The sequence below is a fragment of the Pogoniulus pusillus genome, chromosome 34 (assembly GCF_015220805.1).
Source record: "Pogoniulus pusillus isolate bPogPus1 chromosome 34, bPogPus1.pri, whole genome shotgun sequence".
In the NCBI taxonomy this organism is placed as follows: domain Eukaryota; kingdom Metazoa; phylum Chordata; class Aves; order Piciformes; family Lybiidae; genus Pogoniulus; species Pogoniulus pusillus.
This window is the reverse complement of record NC_087297.1, coordinates 4,497,081-4,517,202: the sequence shown is the minus strand read 5'-3', so window position 1 is coordinate 4,517,202 and position 20,122 is coordinate 4,497,081.

Here is a 20,122-nt window from a genome sequence, read left to right as displayed (position 1 = left end):
AGGTGGTGGAGTAGCTGTCCTTGGAGGTGTTCAAGCACAGGCTGCATGAGGCACTTAGTGCCGTGGTCTGGTTGATTGGCTAGGACTGGGTCCTAGGTTGGACTGTTGAACTTGGAGCTCTCTTCCAACCTTGTTGATTCTATGATTCTATAAACTCAGGAGGCAGACAGAGAGCTGTGAAAAGCCTTTTTTTCCCTTTGTGGAGGAACTAAAGCTGTGCCCTGTCACAAACACCTGATAGCACTTTAGGGTCAAATTGGAAGCCCACCTATGTGAGTGCAGGGATCTTCATGTTAAGAGCTTTGATAAACTGGTTTCAAACCCCTTATTGTGTGCACACAGTTCAGTTCTGCACTGAAGTGTTTTCAGGCCTGTATCAGTTCAGCAGGTTATTGACTATCAGCTCCTAACTGGATGCTAGTTATTTTCTGAGCAATTTCATACAATATTGCTCTTGAAATGACTTTAGCCTGCTGCCTTAACCAAAAAACCCAAGTTTGTCATCAATAGCCATCAGTGCAACATACACACCACAGGCACAGGCACCATTAGGCAGCTCCAGTGATAAGAATCATAGAATCATAGAATCACAGAATCAACCAGGTTGGAAGAGACCTCCAAGATCATCCAGTCCAACCTAGCACCCAGCCCTATCCAGTCAACCAGACTAGAACTAACCCTGTCCTGAATCATTGAATCACAGAATAGCCTGGGTTGGAAGGGACCTTCAAAGCTCATCCAGTCCAACCCCCTCTGCACTTAGCAGGGACATTCTGCACTAGATCAGGTTGCCCAAAGTCCTGTCACTTTGAATATCTCACGGGATGGGGCCCAAACACACCTCCATGGGCAACCTGTTCCAGTGTTCCACTACCCTCGTGGTAAAGAACCTGTTCCTAACATCCAATCTATATCTGCTCTTCTCTGGTTTGAGGCCATTGCCTTCATCTTATTGCTGCAGGCCTTTGCAAAGAGTCCCTCTGCAGCCTTCCTCTAGCCCCCTTCAAGTACTGGCAGACTGCTATTGGGTGTCCCCAGAGCCCTTTCTTCTCCAGGCTGAAAACTCCCAGCTCTGTCAGGCTGTCTTCACAGCAGAGGTTCCCTTATTTCCTGTTCTCACCAAAGCTTCTCTCCTTTGGGGTATCTCAAGATTTTGTGGTCTGCACAGACTCATAAGCAAAGAAACCATGAAGTATCTGATGCCTGGCACAGGCCAGGCTGACCTTTGTCAGACCTGATCCTTATTCACAGAAACATGCAGGTTGGCAAAGCATCACCAAGTCCAACCTAGAACCCTGTTCTACAAGATCCACCTTAAACCATATCTCTAAGCACCACATCCATAGGACCCTTCAACACACCCAGGGTGGGTGACTCCAGCACCATCCTGGGCATCTCATTCTAGTGTCTGAGAATTCCTTGTCTGACAGAATATGATCTACAGAAGAACAAGAACCAAAAGTAAGCTACTGAGATTTACAAGATCCCTCATTAAGTGGGAAACACAGATAGGGATCTAATCAGCTGCTAAAATAAAGGACAATTGAGTGTTTGAGGGGGTGGGATTGAGAAAACAGAGGGCTAGGAGGACCTCAAGATAGGCAGAAGTCATTTTGCAGGAGCTCTAGGCAAGATCATGCAGGTGTAACCTTGGCTTGGAGCAACTAGCACAGAACTGTGGGCAGTGCAATACCTCCTGGAGAGCAAAAGTGATGAAAACTTAGCACTCTTAGCCTGGAATGGACAAAATCACATGAAAAAAAGGATTGGCAGAGATCAGGGGATACATGCTAACCTATTTCAAACAGATCAGTGATGTGAAAACCCTTCTGACTCCAATCCAAGCAGCTGAAAATGTAGATGATTAAGTCCTAAGAGGGAAAAAAAAAGTCATCAGCAGTGTGAGGCAAAAGCTATGAATTGGAACTAAAATGCATGGGATCATGCAGTGCTATGTTTTGTTCACTCTTATGTCTCCAGAAGCAGGCAAATCAGTGACATTTCAGAGTTAGAAGATGCCATTAGTCACGCTGGTGTGTCATTTGGAAGAGAAGCTTTTGCCCTGATGCAAGGATTTCACACAGTGTTTTTGCACTAAACTCTCAGGCTAAAGGCAGCAGTCTTGGTGCACACATCCAGCCTGCTCCAGCTAACTTGGGTGAAAGGCTTTGGTTGTTTTCTGGCTTAGAAAATGCTGCTTATTGCTGTCTTTCCATGGGCACTGTGGTGTGATGGTTTGGGAGTTACCTGCTGTGCTAGTTTGAAGCAGGCTAGAATGTTTTGGTGAGAAGAACTAGATTACAGGCTGTGAAAGGAAAACAGTGGTGATGTCTGCTTCACTCATAGGCTTGCTGAGATGTACAGGAACAAGAAATAAAAACATAGATAACCACTCTCCCTGGGGCTGCTGGCTGAGCTGCTACTCTCTAACCTCACCCTCCTTTTTGGGCTAATCCACTTTGCTCCCTAACCCCCTGGCCAAACCTCCATTCTTCCTTGGGACTGGGGTAAGGTTGAGAGGGGTAGGGGGAAGGTGGAAGGGTGGTTGGGAGCCCCTCCTGGGGACTCAGGTTTCTGGGAGGGGAGTTGTGTTTCTGTATTACCTTTAACCTTGTCTATTTCTGTCTATAACTGTGTATACTGTAAATCTCTGCTTGTATATTGTGCTAGCTGCAAATAATTAGCTTCATTCATATTTCCAGAGCTGGCTGAGTCTAGTCTGGGTGATTTCTGAAGTGTGGGGGGACAGGGAACACCCAAACCATCACACCCACCCCCTCCCCACTTATGAAATCACAGTGTCACAGTATCACCAAGGTTGGAAATCACACAGACTAGACTCAGCTGGCTGGAAGCTAAGGACTGAGGCTATATTTACAGCTTAGCACAATTCACAGGCAGCTATATACACAATATTTACAGTTATATACAAGCTAAAAGTAATACAGAAACAGAAGTCCCCTCCCAGAAACCAGAGTCCCCAGGAGGCTCCAGACCCAAACCTCCTCCCCACTCTTGCCCTCCCTTCAGAAATAACCAGATTGGTCTCCATATATCTCATATGATAGATCTGGAGAGATGTGAGGTGTCAAAAAGATGACATGGAGGTTAGAGGAAAAAGGGTTAGGTCAGGTTAAGGAGTTAAGGCAGAGGCAACACTAGACTCAGCTGGCTGGAAGCTAAGGACTGAAGCTATGTTTCCAGCTTAGCACAATTTACAAGCAGCTATACACACAATATTTACAGTTATATACAAGGTAAAAGTAATACAGAAACACAACCCCCCTCCCAGAAACCAGAGTCCCCAGGAGGCTCCAGACCCAAACCTCCTCCCACCCCCTTCCCCTCCCTTCAGAAATAACCAGATCAACCCCCATATCTCTCATGTGATAAAACCCACATCTCTCATGTGATAAAACCAGAGAGATCTGAGGTGAGATGTCAAAAAGGCAACAAGGAGGTTAGAGGGAAACTAGAGTTAGGTCTGATTAAAGAGGGAAAATAGAGTTAGGTCTGATTAAAGAGTTAAGGCAGAGGCAGCCATACAGACCCACCAGAAAGAAGGAACAGAAGTGAGAGCTCACTGCTCACAGTGTGAGAGCAGTGAGTGTCTTATCAATATTTTAACTAGTTGTGTTTCTCAGCAGAAGAATGAGTGATATAGAGGACTGTTGGGTTGTTTTAGTCTTCCTTCTCACAGACAAAGATTTCATTTCCCTCAGTAAAATATTCCAGTTAGTCTTAAACCAGCAGAGAAAGGCAAAGATTAGTCCTTTTACTTACAAGTCTGCTGATGATACAAAATAGGGGGGCACAGCTGGCACCTTGTCAGGAGGTGCTGCCATCCAACAAGATTCGTGTAACTCCTGGTCTGTATCAGGAAGAGTGTGCCCAGCAGGACCAAGGAAGTCATTCCTCCGCTGTACTCAGCACTAGTCAGGCCACACATTGAGTACTGTTGAGTTCTGCCCTCCCCCCAATTTAAGAAAGATGTTGAGGTGCTTGAACCTATCCAGAGTAAGGAGCAAGGCTGGGGAGGGGCCTGGAGCCCAGCCCTGTGAGGAGAGGCTGAGGGAGCTGGGGGTGTGCAGCCTGCAGCAGAGGAGGCTCAGGGGGATCACAGAATCAAGCAGGTGGGAAGAGACCTCCAAGCTCATCCAGCCCAACCTAGCACCCAGCCTTACACAATCAACCAGACCATGGCACTAAGCGCCCCAGCCAGGCTTGGCTTCAACACCTCCAGGCACAGAGACTCCACCACCTCCCTGGGCAGCCCATTCCAATGCCAATCACTCTCTCTGCCAGGAACTTCCTCCTAACATCCAGCCTAGACCTCCCCTGGCACAACTTGAGATTGTGTCCCCTTGTTCTATTGCTGCTTGCCTGGCAGCAGAGCCCAACCCCACCTGGCTACAGCCTCCCTTCAGGTAGCTGTAGACAGCAATGAGCTCTGCCCTGAGCCTCCTCTGCTGCAGGCTGCACACCCCCAGCTCCCTCAGCCTCTCCTCACAGGGCTGTGCTCCAGGCCCCTCCCCAGCCTTGCTGCCCTTCTCTCAACACCTTCCAGCACCTCAACATCTCTCTTGAATTGAGGACACCTCATTTCTTTCTACAACTACCTGCAGGGAGGCTGTAGCCAGGTGGGGTTGGGCTCTTTTCCCAGGCAAGCAGTGATAGAGCAAGAGGACACAGCCTCAAGCTGCTGCAGGACTGGTTCATGTTGGATGTCAGGAATAAGTTCTTGCCAGAAAGAGTGATTGGCATTGGAATGGGCTGCCCAGGGAGGTGGTGGAGTCACTGTCCCTGGAGATGTCTAAAAGGAGGCTGGATGAGGCATTTAATGCCATGGTTTAGCTGATTAGATGGTGTTGGTGGTAGGTTGGACTCGAACTCAAAGGTCTTTTCCAACCTGACTGATTCTGTGGTTTTGCACCCAAACCAATGCTGTGCTTTCAGGAGTAAGCCCCAGGTGTTTGCTTTGACATGGTGCTTTCCCCAGACCCTAACCCTCCTCCCAGGATACATCACTGTTTTGAGCAGATGACTTTAAGAGTGTCTCAAGCTTTCCAGTGCAGCAGTTGTCTCCTCAGCTGATGCAGCACACCTGCCCAGAGAGGTGGTGGAGGCACCATGCCTGGAGGTGTTCAAGCAAAGCCTGGATGAGGCACTTAGTGCCATGGTCTGGTTGACTGGCTAGGGCTGGGTGCTAGGTTGGACTGGATGATCTTGGAGGTCTCTTCCAACCTGGTTGATTCTATGATTCTATGATTCTCTGCAGGCTGCCAAACTGCCATTTAAAGAGGCTCCAGCTACTTATGTGCCCACAGGCACCAAAGAGCTTTATGAAAACTCTGGTTGTTGCATGTCAGATAATATATCCAGGAGGAAAACAACATGAAAAGATTGCTTAAATGATCAAAATACAAGCAATGAATAATGACAGGACACTGAGAATTCCTGAGCATTGAGCTGGGAACAAAGCACACTTCTCAGCCCTCCTCCAACAGCCTGGCAGGCAAACAAAGCAAGCCACAGCCAAGGAGCACAGGCAGGTCGACTTTCTCCCACTTTCTATCCTTCCCCTGCTCGTCTGAAAAGTGAGTTGCATAATAGCTTGAATGAACTGTTAGCATTTTAATGATTTAAAAGGTCTTCAGTGGGTGGCAGAGCTATGCTGAAAGCTAGAGAAGAGTTGTGAAGTCTAACAGAAGAGACAGGAACAGACTGCAAGCAAACCTATAAAGCAGAGCTGGAGGGACACTACAAAAAGAGTCTACTTGGACACCACTTGAATCATTCACTTGTCTGTGGCACTGAAGAACTGTATTAGCTCTAACCATGTTTACAGGTGCAGTGTTGGTAGCTCCTGATTGGATGGAGTGTGACTTGCTGGTATTTTATCAACAACCTGCTTGGCCTCACATCCAGCAACCTCTGCTGGTTCTAGAAGCTCCACAGCAAAACGTGTTTGTACAAAGGGCTTAACTCAAGGGAGGTTCTCCTAGAATCATAGAATCAAACAGGTTGGAAGAGACCTCCAAGATCATCCAGGCCAACCTAGCACCCAGCCCTAAACAATCAACCAGACCATGGCACTAAGTGCCCCAGCCAGCCTTGGCTTCAACACCTCCAGGTGTTCAAGATGACTCCACCACCTCCCTGGGCAGCCCATTCCAATGCCAATCACTCTCTCTGACAACAACTTCCTCCTAACATCCAGCCTAGACCTCCCCTGGCACAGCCTGAGACTGTGTCCCCTTGTTCTGTTGCTGGGTACATGGCAGAAGAGAGACCAACCCCACCTGGCTACAGCCTCCCTTCAGGGATTTGTAGACAGCAATGAGGTCACCCCTGAGCCTCCTCTTCCTCTACTCCTCCCTAGTGAGACCACATCTGAAGTATTGGGTCAGATTTGGGCTCCCCAGTTCAAAAGGAACAGGGAACTACTATAGAGAGTCCATTGGAAGCTATGAGGATGGTTAAGGGACTGGAACATCTGTGTGATGAGGAAGGGCTGAGAGGAATGGTTTGGGATATAAGTTTGAAGAGCAGGTTGATGTGAGCATTGTAGGGACACAAAGGAGTATGTGGCTGAGGAAGCTTGGATTGTTCAGCTTGGAGAATAGGAGGCTCTGAGGAGACCAAATAGCAGCTTTCCAGTACAGGAAGGGCTCCTGCAAGAAGGATGGAGAAAGACTGCTTAAAAAACCCTGGAGTGACAGGATGAGGGCAATGGCTTCAAAGTAGAGAAAAGCAGATTCAGGTCGGATGTTAGGAACAAGTACTACACCCTGAGGGTAGTGGAACAGTGTCACAGGTTGCTCAGAGAGGTGGTTTGGGCTCCATCCCTGGAGATATTCAAAGTGAGGCTTGACAGGACTCTGGGCAACCTGATCTGGTTGAGGATGTCCCTGCTGACTGCAGAGGGGGTTGAACTGGATGACCTTTGGGGGGTCCCTTCCAACCCAGACCATTCTAAGCAATGTAAAGTGAGGAAAGGCTGCAAATGTCACCAGAATGGAATCATGAGGGCTGAGGCACTGGGATTCGGTGGGGAGTTGAAAGAGAGATAAAAGGAAAGTACCTTTGTTTGTTGTGCACATCTGGGCTGATCTATGTTGAGCAGTCACATCTTATGCTCCAAAAATGTATCCTGCCATTAGGTTAAAAAATTGCAGAGAAGGCCAGAGAGGTTTTGCTCTTTCACTCAGGCTGCTTCTCATTAAATGGCTCATTAGAAGCTACAAGAGGAGGACAGAAAAATTTGTCTCCTTACAACTCATGTATATCTTAATCCTTCTATCACAGAGTACTGTAGTGGAGGTCTCAGGAAAATGTCTTTTTGAAGGTGAAGCTGCCTTTTTTACAATGAAATTTAGAACTAGTGATGACCTCCTTCCAGTCTCTCTCTCATCAGCAATCTCTCTCAGCTCAGCAGGGTCAGTGTGGTCATATTTTTCGGGCTGGAGAAGGAAGCTTTGGTGTGCATAGATTTTTCTGCTGTCAGAAATGAAAACCTTGACCTCATATCTGGACTGCAGAGCAGGTGCTTGCTGTGGCTCATCACATACCCCTCAGCCTGCACGACACAGGAGTGCACCACAGCTTCTTCCCAGTTAGGGATTTCTTTTTTCCCCAGGGATATCAGGGAAAATAAAACAGTGCCCAACCCCACCTGGCTACAACCTCCCTTCAGAGGGAGCAATAAGGGCTCCCCTGAGCTTCCTCTTCTCCAGGCTTCTTGATGCAGCCTAGGATATGGTTTGGTCTGGAAAAAGAGACTTCTGTCTTGAAATTTGCCAGTGCCTGAATCCCTGCCAGAGCATAAAGGACCAATGCTTCTCATGGGGAGAGAGGTTAACTCTTGCCTGGAAGAGTCTGGAAATGGAGTGTGCCATGCCATAAAGGATGCTGAGAGGTGGAGTGGCATTGAATAATGGCAGGTTGCTGTACTCTTGCCAAAAGCAATACAAAGTGGGCACACTCACCATGGAACATGCCTTGAGGACCTTCTCTGCAATGCAGGTAATTAGGCAAAACTAGGAAGGAAGGAAATGAATGACTGATCAATTAGCCTGCACATTATTATCAAAATGAGTTACTTAAACCAGAGTCTCACTCACTGCAGCAGCTGCTGGTAATATCTGCTTGATACTCAGCTTGCTGAAGATCTGGGAGGGCTCTGGAGCAGTCAGCACCTGAAGGAATTTAGTGGTGGGCTGGGGGAAGGTGGCAGAGCTAACAGTAAGCAGCAGCTTGGGGCATGGTGATGATTTCTAGGGCATATAGCTCCCAAAGCACAGCATGTCCCATCTCAGCTTCATGTTCATAGATTCATAGAGTGGCTTGAATTGGAAGGGACCTTAAAGATCCTCTAGTTTGAAGCCCCTTGCCAAGGGCAGGGATACCTCCCACTACAAGTTGCTCAAAGCTTCACCCAGCCTGGTCTTAAAGGCTTTCAGGGGTGAGGCATCCACAACTTCTCTGGGCAACCTGTTCCAGTGTCTCCTCACCTTCATAGTAAAGAACTTCTTCCTAATGCCCAATCTTAATCCCTCCTGGTTTAGTTTCAGACCATTGCTCCTTGTCCTGTCACCACAGGCCCTTATGAGCTCTCCTAGGTGCCCATCAGGTAGTGGAAGGCTGCTATAAGCTCTGTCCAAAGCCTTCTCTCCTCCAGACTGAGCAGATCAAACTCCCTCAGCCTGTCCTTATAGAATAGGTGCTCCAGCCTTTGGATCCTCTTTGTGTCCTCCTGAACCCTCTCCAACAGATCCACATCCTTGTTGACTGCATGGATGACTCCAGGTGGAGTGTCACAAGAGCAGAGCAGAGGAGCAGAATAACCTCCCTTGACCTGCTGCCCATGCATCTTTTGATGCAGTTTGCTGCCTGTCATCTAGCTTTGATGGTGCACTTCAGGGGAAACGTGGTCTTGAGGCATTCTTTCAGATTCCAAGTCTCCTTGGGAGGCAAAATTATGGACTGTTGGTTTTCATTTTTGTCTCTAAGCAACGTTTCTGTCTGAAATGCACCTCCATACTTCACTGGCTGTGAAGGTCTGAGAACTAAAAAGCTATTTTTAGCCTTGTTATATGTAAAACAAACTTCTGGAAGAAGTTTGCTTAATCACATGGGAAATGTTGAAGAGAAATCCAAATTTGAGGGATTGCAACCTGGCTGCCCTAGCACAGGGCCTTTTTTCTTTAGAAGCTTCAGCTGGCTGCATGATTCAACCAATGTTTTGGTGCTGGAAGGGGTAAAGTTATTGATATGAAAAGTAGATGTTGTAAGAGGTAAAGTTACTGGTATAAAAGGAAGATGCTGTAAGAGGTTAAGTCATTGGTATAAAAGAAAGATGTTGTAAGAGGTAAAGTCATTGGTATAAAAGAAAGGTGCTGTAAGAGGTTAAGTCATTGGTATGAAAGGTAGATGCTGTAAGAGGTAAAGTTATTGGTATGAAAGGTAGATGCTGTAAGAGGTAAAGTTATTTGTATGAAAGGTAGATGTTGTAAGAGGTAGAGTCATTGGTACAAAAGGAAGATGCTGTAAGAGGTAAAGTCATTGGTACAAAAGGAAGATGCTGCAAGAGGTAGAGTCATTGGTACAAAAGGAAGATGCTGTAAGAGGTAAAGTCATTGGTACAAAAGGAAGATGCTGCAAGAGGTAGAGTCATTGGTACAAAAGGAAGATGCTGTAAGAGGTAAAGTCATTGGTACAAAAGGAAGATGCTGCAAGAGGTAGAGTCATTGGTACAAAAGGAAGATGCTGTAAGAGGTAAAGTCATTGGTACAAAAGGAAGATGCTGTAAGAGGTAGAGTCATTGGTACAAAAGGAAGATGCTGTAAGAGGTAAAGTCATTGGTACAAAAGGAAGATGCTGCAAGAGGTAGAGTCATTGGTACAAAAGGAAGATGCTGTAAGAATTAAAGTCATTGGTACAAAAGGAAGATGCTGTAAGAATTAAAGTCATTGGTACAAAAGGAAGATGCTGTAAGAGGTTAAGTCGTTGGTATAAAAGGAAGATGCTGTAAGATTCAGAAGGATTTTCTGACCACTGGGCCATCAGGGCTTTGTTCCTAGCCTAGCTACGGATTGGCTTTGAGCACCTCTGGGAGACTTCATTGCCCATCTTTACTGGGATTCGAGTGGCATTTTGGTGTTTATTAATGCTTTGAGCTCTAGCAAATGAAATACTATGAAGGAGTGACATGTTTGTCCATAACCACTTGTAGTCCTGTAGTTTTAGTAGTAAAACATATTTAAGAAGGCATTTTTTTTTCATAACTTGGAAACTTTTGATGTACAAGGTCTGGGACTCTGAAGAGTAGAAATTAAGACCCAGAAGTATGTGTCTACAATTAACTGAAGGGAGGCTGTAGCCAGGTGGGGTTGGGCTCTTCTGCCAGGCAAGCAGCAACAGAACAAGGGGACACAGTTTCAAGCTGTGCCAGGGGAGGTCTAGGCTGGATGTCAGGAGGAAGTTGTTGTCAGAGAGAGTGATTGGCATTGGAATGGGCTGCCCAGGGAGGTGGTGGAGTCTGTGTGCCTGGAGGTGTTGAAGCCAAGGCTGGCTGGGGCACTTAGTGCCATGGTCTGGTTGACTGGTTAGGGCTGGGTGCTAGGTTGGACTGGATGAGCTTGGAGGTCCATTCCAACCTGTTTGATTCTATGATTCTATGTAAATGAGCTCTACTTGTCTGCTGTTCTAGGTTTGTCCTGGCATGTGGCTGCTTGCAAATGTGCTGACAGAAGGCTACAGTTCTGGTTAGGATTATTTTTCACCTTTCCCTTTGGTCACAATAATTCTCTTTTGACTAACAGAGCTGGAGATGACTCAGAGTGCAAATGAATAATCCACTGTGCTGGATGTGCCAGAGAGGAAAGTCATCTTCTTTACCTTCAGCCTAAAAGGTTTTCCATCTACACAAACACACAAGTACCATCTCCAGAGTAAGAGGGAAAGAAATATAGAGCAATTTGCTGCTTCCCCCCAACCACCTTTATTTAATTTTCCTTATTTTTCAGCCACTCCAGGAGAATTTTCTCTCTTATTCACAAGACTCCAGGGTGTCCTCTCATATATCTCTGTGAATGAATCAGACCAGCAAGAAAAATTAAATTTAAAAGTGGAAAAGTAACCTTCTGGTAATGCCTACCCAATATGGCAGTGACTCTGTTTAGCTGACAGCTGCAAAGAGAGAAGAGAGGAGGAAGAACTCTTCCCTTTCTGGAGGCCATTGCCAGTCACTGGGAGCCAAACTGCTCTTTCTTGTTTGGAATTTCATCTAAGAACCAAGGTTTTGAAGAATCTCCTTTATATCAAAGAACCATAGAATGGTCTGGGTTGGAAGGGACCTCCAAAGATCATCCAGTCCCAACCCCCTTTGCAGTCAGGAGGGGCATCCTCAAATAGATCAGGTTGGTCAGAGCCCAGTTGAGCCTCACATTGAGCAACAACCCAGGCAAAGCTACAAGCTTGGGGTAGTGTGGCTGGAAAGCTGCTGGCAGGAAGGGACCTGGGGGTTGCATCTGACAAGCAGCTGAATATGAGCAGGTGCCCAGGTGGCAAAGAAAGCCAAAGGCATCCTGGCTGGAATCAGAAATGCTGTAGCCAGCAGGAGCAGGCAGGTGATAGTTTCCTTGGACTCTGACCTGGTGAGGCTACACCATGAGTATTGAGTTCAGTTTGGGCACCTCAATGTAAGGGGGATGTGGAGATGCTGGAGTCAGTGCAGAGGAGGGCAAGGAAGCTGTGAAGAAGAATGACTGCAGGAGCTGGGAATGGTTACTGTGAAACAAAGGAATCTGAGGGGTGACCTCATCACTGTCTACAGCTACCTGAAAGGACCTTGTGGAGAGGTTGGTGCTGGTGTCTGCTCACAGGTAATTACTGACAGAACACGAGGGAATGGCCTCAGGCTGTGATTGGGTAGGTTTAGACTGGATATTAGGACATTTTTTTCCCAGCAAGAGTGGTCAGGGGTTGGAATGAGCTGCCCAGGGAGGTGGTGCATTCCCCAACCCTGGTTATGTTTAAAAGTCATTTGAGTGTGGTGCTTGGGGATATGGTTTAGGGTGCACCTTGTAGAGTAGGGATATGGGTTGGGATTGGTGATCCTGAGGGACTTTTCCAACTGGAATGTTTCTGTGATTCTATGATTATAGAATCAAACAGGTTAGAAGAGACCTCCAAGCTCAGCCAGTCCAACTTAACACCCAGCCCTAAACAATCAACCAGACCATGGCACTAAGTGCCCCAGCCAGCCTTGGCTTCAACACCTCCAGGGACAGCAACTCCACCACCTCCCTGGGCAGCCCATTCCAATGCCAATCACTCTCTCTGACAACAACTTCCTCCTAATATCCAGCCTCAGCCTGCCCTGGCACAGCTTGAGGCTGTGTCCCCTTGTTCTGTTGCTGCTTGCCTGGGAAAAGTGCCTGACCCCAGCTGGCTACAGCCTCTCTTCAGGTGGCTGTAGATAGCAACAAGCTCTGCCCTGAGCCTCGTCTTCTGCAGGCTGCACACCCCCAGCTCCCTCAGCCTCTCCTCACAGGGCTGTGCTCCAGGCCCCTCCCCAGCCTTGCTGCCCTTCTCTCAACACCTTCCAGCACCTCAACAGCTCTCTGCAATGGAGGAGCCCAGAACTGGACACAGCACTCAAGGGGTGGCCTGAGCAGTGCTGAGCACAGGGGCACAAGAACCTCCCTTTCCTGCTGCCCACACTGCTCCTGAGCCAGCCCAGGATGCCATTGGCTCTGCTGCCCACCTGGGTACTGCTGCCTCCTCTTCAGCTCCTCTCTACCAGCACCCCCAGGGCCCTCTTTGCCTGGCTGCTCTCAGCTACTCTGGCCCCAGTCTGTAGTGCTGCTTGGGGTTGTTGTGGCCAAAGTGCAGAACCCTGCACTTAGCCTCTCTAGGGATGGGCCCCAACCACCTCCCTGGGCACCCTGTTCCAATGTTCCACTACTCCAATTTCAACTCTCCCAGTTTGGAACAAACCTTCACAACAACTCAGCTGTGCAGTCGTAGTCAGAACTGAACCATTCCTTCCAAGCGTTTTCCTTCTGCCAAATTCCAGGGACAGAAATGTGCCACCACAGCTTTCCCAGCCAGTCCTACTGGTGTGCTTCTGCTGTTTTGAAAGCAATGTGACAAGGGAAGCTACTGCTCAGCATGGGGCCATCGATAAGCATGGCAAGTTGTGTGGAAGGGGTGACCTGAGGATACTGGGAGCCTGCAAATCCAAATTAGCTCATCCGCCCTAGCGCTGCAGTCAGAGTGCAGGGCTGAGGTGTGGCTGCACACTCCACTGCTAAGGCTGGAGCATATCCAGAGAAGGGCAATGAAGCTGGTGAAAGGCCTGGAGCACAGCCCTGTGAGGAGAGGCTGAGGGAGCTGGGGGTGTGCAGCCTGCAGCAGAGGAGGCTCAGAGCAGAGCTTATTGCTGTCTGCAGCTACCTGCAGGGAGGCTGTAGGCAGGTGGGGTTGGGCTCTTCTCTCAGACAACCAGCAACAGAACAAGGGGACACAGTCTCAGCCCAGACCCCCAGGTCCTTTTTCTCAGGGCAAGGAAATTTTCATTACAAACACTTAATCCTGAACCTATCTTCACTCAAAAAAAAAAGTCCTGCTGGAGACTGGCTCAGTTTAGAGCTGTTTTCCCCATTAGGTCTTGCAGAATATAATCTCTTAAACTGCTTTTTTGTTTCTGCATTATCAGAGGATGTTAGGGGTTGGAAGGGACCTGGACAGGTTGAGTCAAATCCCCCCACACACAGCAGGATCACCTAGGACAGGCCACAAAGAACACACCAGATGGGTTTTGAAAGTCTCCAGAGAAGGAGACTTTGCAGCTCCAGAGCGGAAGACTCCACAGCCTCTCTGGGCAGCCTGCTCCAGGGCTCTGCCACCCTCACAGTGAAGAAGTTTTTCCTTATGTTCATATAGAACCTCCTCTGCTCCAGCTTGCACCCATTGCCCCTTGTCCTGTCATTGGACATCACTGAGAAGAGCCTGGCTCCATCCTTATGTCTCTCTATCCCACCTCTAATTGCCTCTTTTTTCTTTCCATATAACTGATGCTTAGGCAGGGGAGTTGGACTTGACCCCTCTGTGGTTCTCTGACAGCTTTCCTCTGACCTCTTGTTGTTTTTCTTGGGTAGTTGAGTCTTTGAGAAGAACCTGAGTCTGTTGCCACGTAGTTGTCTCACCTCAGAGAAGCTCTTACATTGAAAGCCACCCTGCAGAAGTGTTTAACTAACCTGAACTCCAGCAAGTAGAGGAGCCTAAAAAGTTTGATGTCTACACAAACAGTAGGAGAGCAAGAACTGAAGAGCAGCTGAACTTCTGTTTCATAAACACTTAGCTAAAGGAACAAATGCTTGAACCCAGTGAAAGGATTTCTATTGATGGTTCCAAAGCTAAAGACTTCAAAGACACATCAGGTGTTGATAATCCAGGAAAGCTCTGTTCACATCACAAGCTCTTTCTTCTGCTCCATGAATGGGTGGACTGAGTTCAGGAAACTGGGCAGGAAGACCTCCTGCAAACAGCTTTTTGTCTTGAAGTTGCCTGTTGGTGTATGGCAGAGGGAGGATGGAACAGCAGCACCACACTTGTGGAGTTTTCAGTGCTCCTGTGGAGAGCCAGAGCCTATCAGAGGCTCTGGAGTGGTGAGAAGCAAATCTCATCAAACTACCTCCCACAACTGGCCAAAAGCTCAACTTCTCCATGCAGTCAGTGGAGAGGGGTGGTGATTGACAGCTCCAAAGCCAGATGTCTGGGTGTATGAATAATTCTCACTGTGTGCTTCTCGCTTCCTGGCTGCTCAAATTTAGCCTCTGAGACTATTCCTGGCCCCAACTGAAAACTTGGGAGGGTTGTTGTCTGAATACATGATGTGCTACGTGAGGCTAAAGCCTGTGAATAGTCAGACTTTCACATCTGAAACACAACTTGAAATCAGCAGAAAAGTCCACATCAGAACAATTCCACAGCCACTGCCTTACTCCTCCTGGACATGAGGAACTTCACTCTTTAGGATGAGAGGAAATGGCCTCAAGATGCACCAGAGAGGTTTAGCTTAGGGAGGAGTTCAGTAGGGGGTCACCAACACAGATGAGATTTGAGCACTCACGCTGATATGGGTGAAGAACTGGCTGGAGGGCCTGGCCCAGAGAGTGCTGGTGAATGGAGCAACATCCAGTTGGCAGCTGGCACTGGTGGTGTGCTCCAGGGATCAGTGCTGGGCACAGTCCTGTTTGGTATCTTTGTTGATGATCTGAGCCAGGGGATTGAGTCCAGCAGCAGTAAGTTTGCAGATGACACCAAGCTAGGAGCAGGTGTGGAGCTGTTGGAGGGTAGCAGAGCCCTGCAGAGGGACCTGGCCAGGCTGGATGGGTGGGCAGAGGCCAATGGAGATGAGATTGAACAAGGCCAAGTGCAGGGTTCGGCACTTGGGCCACAACAAGCCCAAGCAGCACTACAGGCTGGGGACTGAGTGGCTGAGAGCAGCCAGGCAGAGAGGGACCTGGGGGTGCTGGTAGAAAGGAGCTGAAGATGAGGCAGCAGTGCCCAGGTGGGCAGCAGAGCCAATGGCATCCTGGGCTGGCTCAGGAGCAGTGTGGGCAGCAGGACAAGGGAGGTTCTTCTGCCCCTGTACTCAACACTGCTGAGGCCACACCTTGAGTGCTGTGTCCAGTTCTGGGCTCCTCCATTCAAGAGAGATGTTGAGGTGCTGGAAGGTGTTTGGAGAAGGGCAGCAAGGCTGGGGAGGGGCCTGGAGCACAGCCCTGTGAGGAGAGGCTGAGGGAGCTGGGGGTGTGCAGCCTGCAGAAGAGGAGGCTCAGGGCAGAGCTCATTGCTGTCTGCAGCTCCCTGAAGGGAGGCTGTAGCCAGGTGGGATTGGGCTCTTCTGCCAGGCAACCAGCAACAGAACAAGGGGACACAATCTCTCTGAGGACAGGCTGAGAGAGTTGGGGCTCTGCAGCCTGGAGAAGAGAAGGCTTGGAGGTGACCTTGAAGTGGCCTTGCAGTATCTGATGGAGGCTAGAGGAGGGCTGGGGAGGAACTATTGACAAGGTCTTGTAATGCCAGGATGAGGAGGAATGGGTTTGAAGTGGCAGAGGGGAGATTGGATGTTAGGAGGAAGTTGTTTGCAGTGAGGATAGTGGGACACTGGCACAGGCAGGAAGACACTGGCACAGGTTGAGGGTGGTGAGACACTGGCACAGGTTGCCCAGGGAGGTTGTGGAGCACAGAAGCACCCAATGTGATCTTTGATTACATTGGGTGCTTCTGTGCTCCACAAGCTCCCTGGAGGTGCTCAAGGCCATGTTGAATGAAGCCCTGAGCAACCTGTTCTAGTGGAAGATGTCTCTGCCTATGCTTCGATGCCCTGTTCTAGTGGGAGGTGTCCCTACCTATGGCAGGGGGTTGGAACTGGCTGAGCTTTGATGTCCCTTCCAACCTAAACCATTCTCATGCACTAAGCACCAGCAGCTCCCTGCTCTCAGGAAGCCTGGCTGCAGGCATGCAGCTCTCTACCTGCTGGGTAATGATGTCAACAAAAGAACAGACTCCTGGTTTGGTAGGCAGTCTGAATTCCATTCTTTCCTGCCTTGGAGCAGCTTGACTTTTCAGCCTCCATGTCCTTTGAACACAGCTTTCATGTAACAGTCTACAAACAACCTGGAAGGTTTCCCTCTGATAATGTGTTTAGATGTTTATCACCGTGCTAAAGGTGCCTCTCCCTGACAGATTGTGGTGCTGATACAGCTTGCTTGCCTTGCACTTAATCATGCATGAAGCATAAACAGGGTGAAAGGTGTTTCATTGCAAAGTCTACAAGGGGTAATCTGGCCAAGTACATGAGGTTGTTCTGCAGCCTGCAAGGCCCAAGAGATAAATACCCATATGGTTTTTCTTCTCTATCCTCATGTTGGTCTGTGCCAGCTGGACCTCTGTCAGACTGGGTTTGGATAGGTCAACAGATCAATGCCTCTGCATTCCTGCTCACATCAATCATCTTTTCTATTACAAGCTAAGCCCCCAAATCCTTGTCTATACAAAACTCTCCCTGATGTCATCAGGAGCTCTTGAGGCTGCAGGATTTGATGAAGCAGTAACTTGGAGCCAGGAAACACCTCAGTAAAACCTTAAACTCAATAAAACATTAAACTCAACAAAACATTAAACTCAATAAAACATTAAACTCAGCTCAGTGCTTAAACATAGGAGGTCTTCCATATGCTAGTAAGAAATCTCTTCCCCCTCTACTTTCTCCTCCCTCTCTACCCTGCCCTGCTGAGACTTCATCTTGAGGACTGTGTTCAGCTTTGGGCTCCCCAGTTTCAGAGGGACAGGGATCTGCTGGAGAGGGTCCAGTGGAGGGCTATGAGGATGATGAGGGGACTGGAGGGCATGGCTGATGAGGAGAGGCTGAGGGGCCTGGGGCTGCTTAGTCTGGAGAAGAGAAGACTTAGATGGGGTTTGATAAATGTTTATAACTATCTGAGGGCTGGGGGGGAGGTGGGGGACAGGCTCTGCTCACTGCTCCCTGGGATAGGACAAGGAACAATGGGTGTAAGTTGCAGCCAAAGAGGTTCTGTCTCAGCACAAAGGGGAACTTCTTTGCTGTAAGGGTCCCAGAGCCCTGGCACAGGCTGCCCAGAGAGGCTGTGGAGTCTCCTTCTGTGGAGATTCCAAGTCCTGTCTGGATGTGCTCCTCTGTGATCTGTGTTAGATAGGATTGTCCTGCTCTGGCAGTGAAATTGGACTCGATGATATCCTTGGGTCCCTTCCAACCCCTGACATCCTGTGAGCCTGTGCTCTACCTTGGACTGGATGATCTTGGAGGTCTCTTCCAACCTGGTTGATTCTATGATTCTATGGCTCTCCTGTACTTCTGCAAAGCTTCTCACTGCTGGTGGCCTCTGCTCACCTTGGCCCAATGTGTGTGTGGAGCTATGTAACATGGTCCTCAGGCTAGGAAGGCAGATACAGAGCATGGCTCTGGTGGTACAGCTTGTGCAACTACTCCTTCAAACAGGGGTGATCAGTGTGTGCCTGCAGGGGTGTAATTGGGGAGGAAGAGCACTTTGGCTTGGGAAGTAAAAGAGTGAAGATGGAAATGGACTCTGTAAGGTATGCATCTGGAGCATCTCTTATGAGAGGCTGAGAGACCTGTTGAGCCTGGAGAAAAGCAGACAGAGGGGATCTCAATATCTAAATGCCAAGAGGATGTGGCTGGGCTGGTTCTGGTGGTGCCCAGTGACAGAACAAGGGGCAGTTGGCACAAACTAGCAGCCAGGAGGTCTCATTTGAACATAGAATCATAGAATGGTTTAGGTTGGAAGGGATCTCAAAGCTCAGTGAGGTCCAGCCCCCTGACATAGGCAGGGACACCTCCCACTAGAACAGGTTGCTCAAGGCCTTAGCCAACACAGCCCTGAAAACCTCCAGCTGTGTTCCCTTGTTCTGTTGCTGGGTGCCTGGGAAAAGAGCCCAACCCCACCTGGCTACAGCCTCCCTGCAGGCAGCTGCAGGCAGCAATGAGCTCTGCCCTGAGCCTCCTCTGCTGCAGGTTGCACACCCCCAGTTCCCTCAGCCTCTCCTCACAGGGCTGTGCTCCAGGCCCCTCCCCAGCCTTGCTGCCCTTCCCTCAACACCTTCCAGCACCTCAACATCTCTCTTGAACTGAGTAGCCCAGAACTGGACACACACTTCACTAACTGAAGATGCAAGTGTAGCAGCTACCCCCTTAACTACTAGGAGGAAGTGATCCAGCCTTTTCCAGTCCTAAATATATCACTCTCTGTAGCTTGAACAGCAGGATTGCATTTGGGAGCTGCAGAATGGAACAGATACAGAATGCAGGGATCAAGTAAACAACAGGAATTAAAACTCCAGCATCTGACAGGTAACATATGGACACTTCAGCAGCCCTGCTCAGAATACAGGCATTAAATGATGATTCAATACCATTATCTTTAAGACACATGTGATTTCCTATGGAAACATAGTAGCTGGATACCAAATTGTGTTCCAGGAATTACCTTGCTCTGAGCACAAGCCACTGTTTATTGGCTTTGGTGAGAGGTGCAGCTATTTGACTGCTTATCCCCATCAAATAGCATGTCTCATTTCATAGAATCATAGAATCAACCAGGTTGGAAGACACCTCCAAGCTCATCCAGTCCAACCTAGCACCCAGCCCTAAACAATTAACCAGACCATGGCACTAAGTGCCCCAGCCAGGCTTTATGTGAACACCTCTAGGGATGGTGACTCGACCACCTCCCTGGGCAGCCCATTCCAGTGCCAATCACTCTCTCTGACAACAACTTCCTCCTAACATCCAGCCTAGACCTCCCCTGGCACAACTTGAGACCCCATTATGTAGTCTCCTCCCTCCAAGTTCAGACACTCCACAGTTTTTAAGATTTCATGGAGGAAAAAGAGCACTTCTGAGCTCAGCAGATGGGTGAAAGAGCCTGTGAATAATGCTTCATTTGTTGGTTTTGCTCCATAAAGCTTTACAGTTCCTTATTCAAAACAAACAGCCAGCTGTATTAAGCAAGGCAGGGACACATTAACACACAATCTCCCAAATTCTTCTTTCTACACTGAATGGCAGGAGTAGGGATGGAGCAGGAAGGCCCAGAATAGAGGTGGAAGCCTCAGTGTTCTCCTACTGCACGCCACAGACCTCTGCAAGGCTGTGCTGAGCAGAGCTGCATGCAAAACATTTTATCACCTACAGCTAAGATTGAAGGAATCTTCATGTCCATAAGCAGTGCTTATGGACTTGAGTTGTACCAGGGGAGGTTTAGGTTGGATATTAGGAAGGATTTCTTCAGCAGAAGGGTCACTGGGCACTGGAATAGGCTGCCTAGAGAAGTGATGGAGTGACCATGTCTGGAGGTGGTTAAAAGACATCTGGGTGAGGTGCTTAGGGAAAGGGTCGATGTACAGGGAGATGCTAGGGTGTGGGTGGACTGGATCTTAAGGTCTTTTCCCACCAGGAAAAGTTCTCTGAGCACTCAGGTGAATGTCAGTGTTCCAGTGCATCCATCCCATTTTCTATCTCTCCTTTGCTCTGTCTTCCAAACAGAAGCAT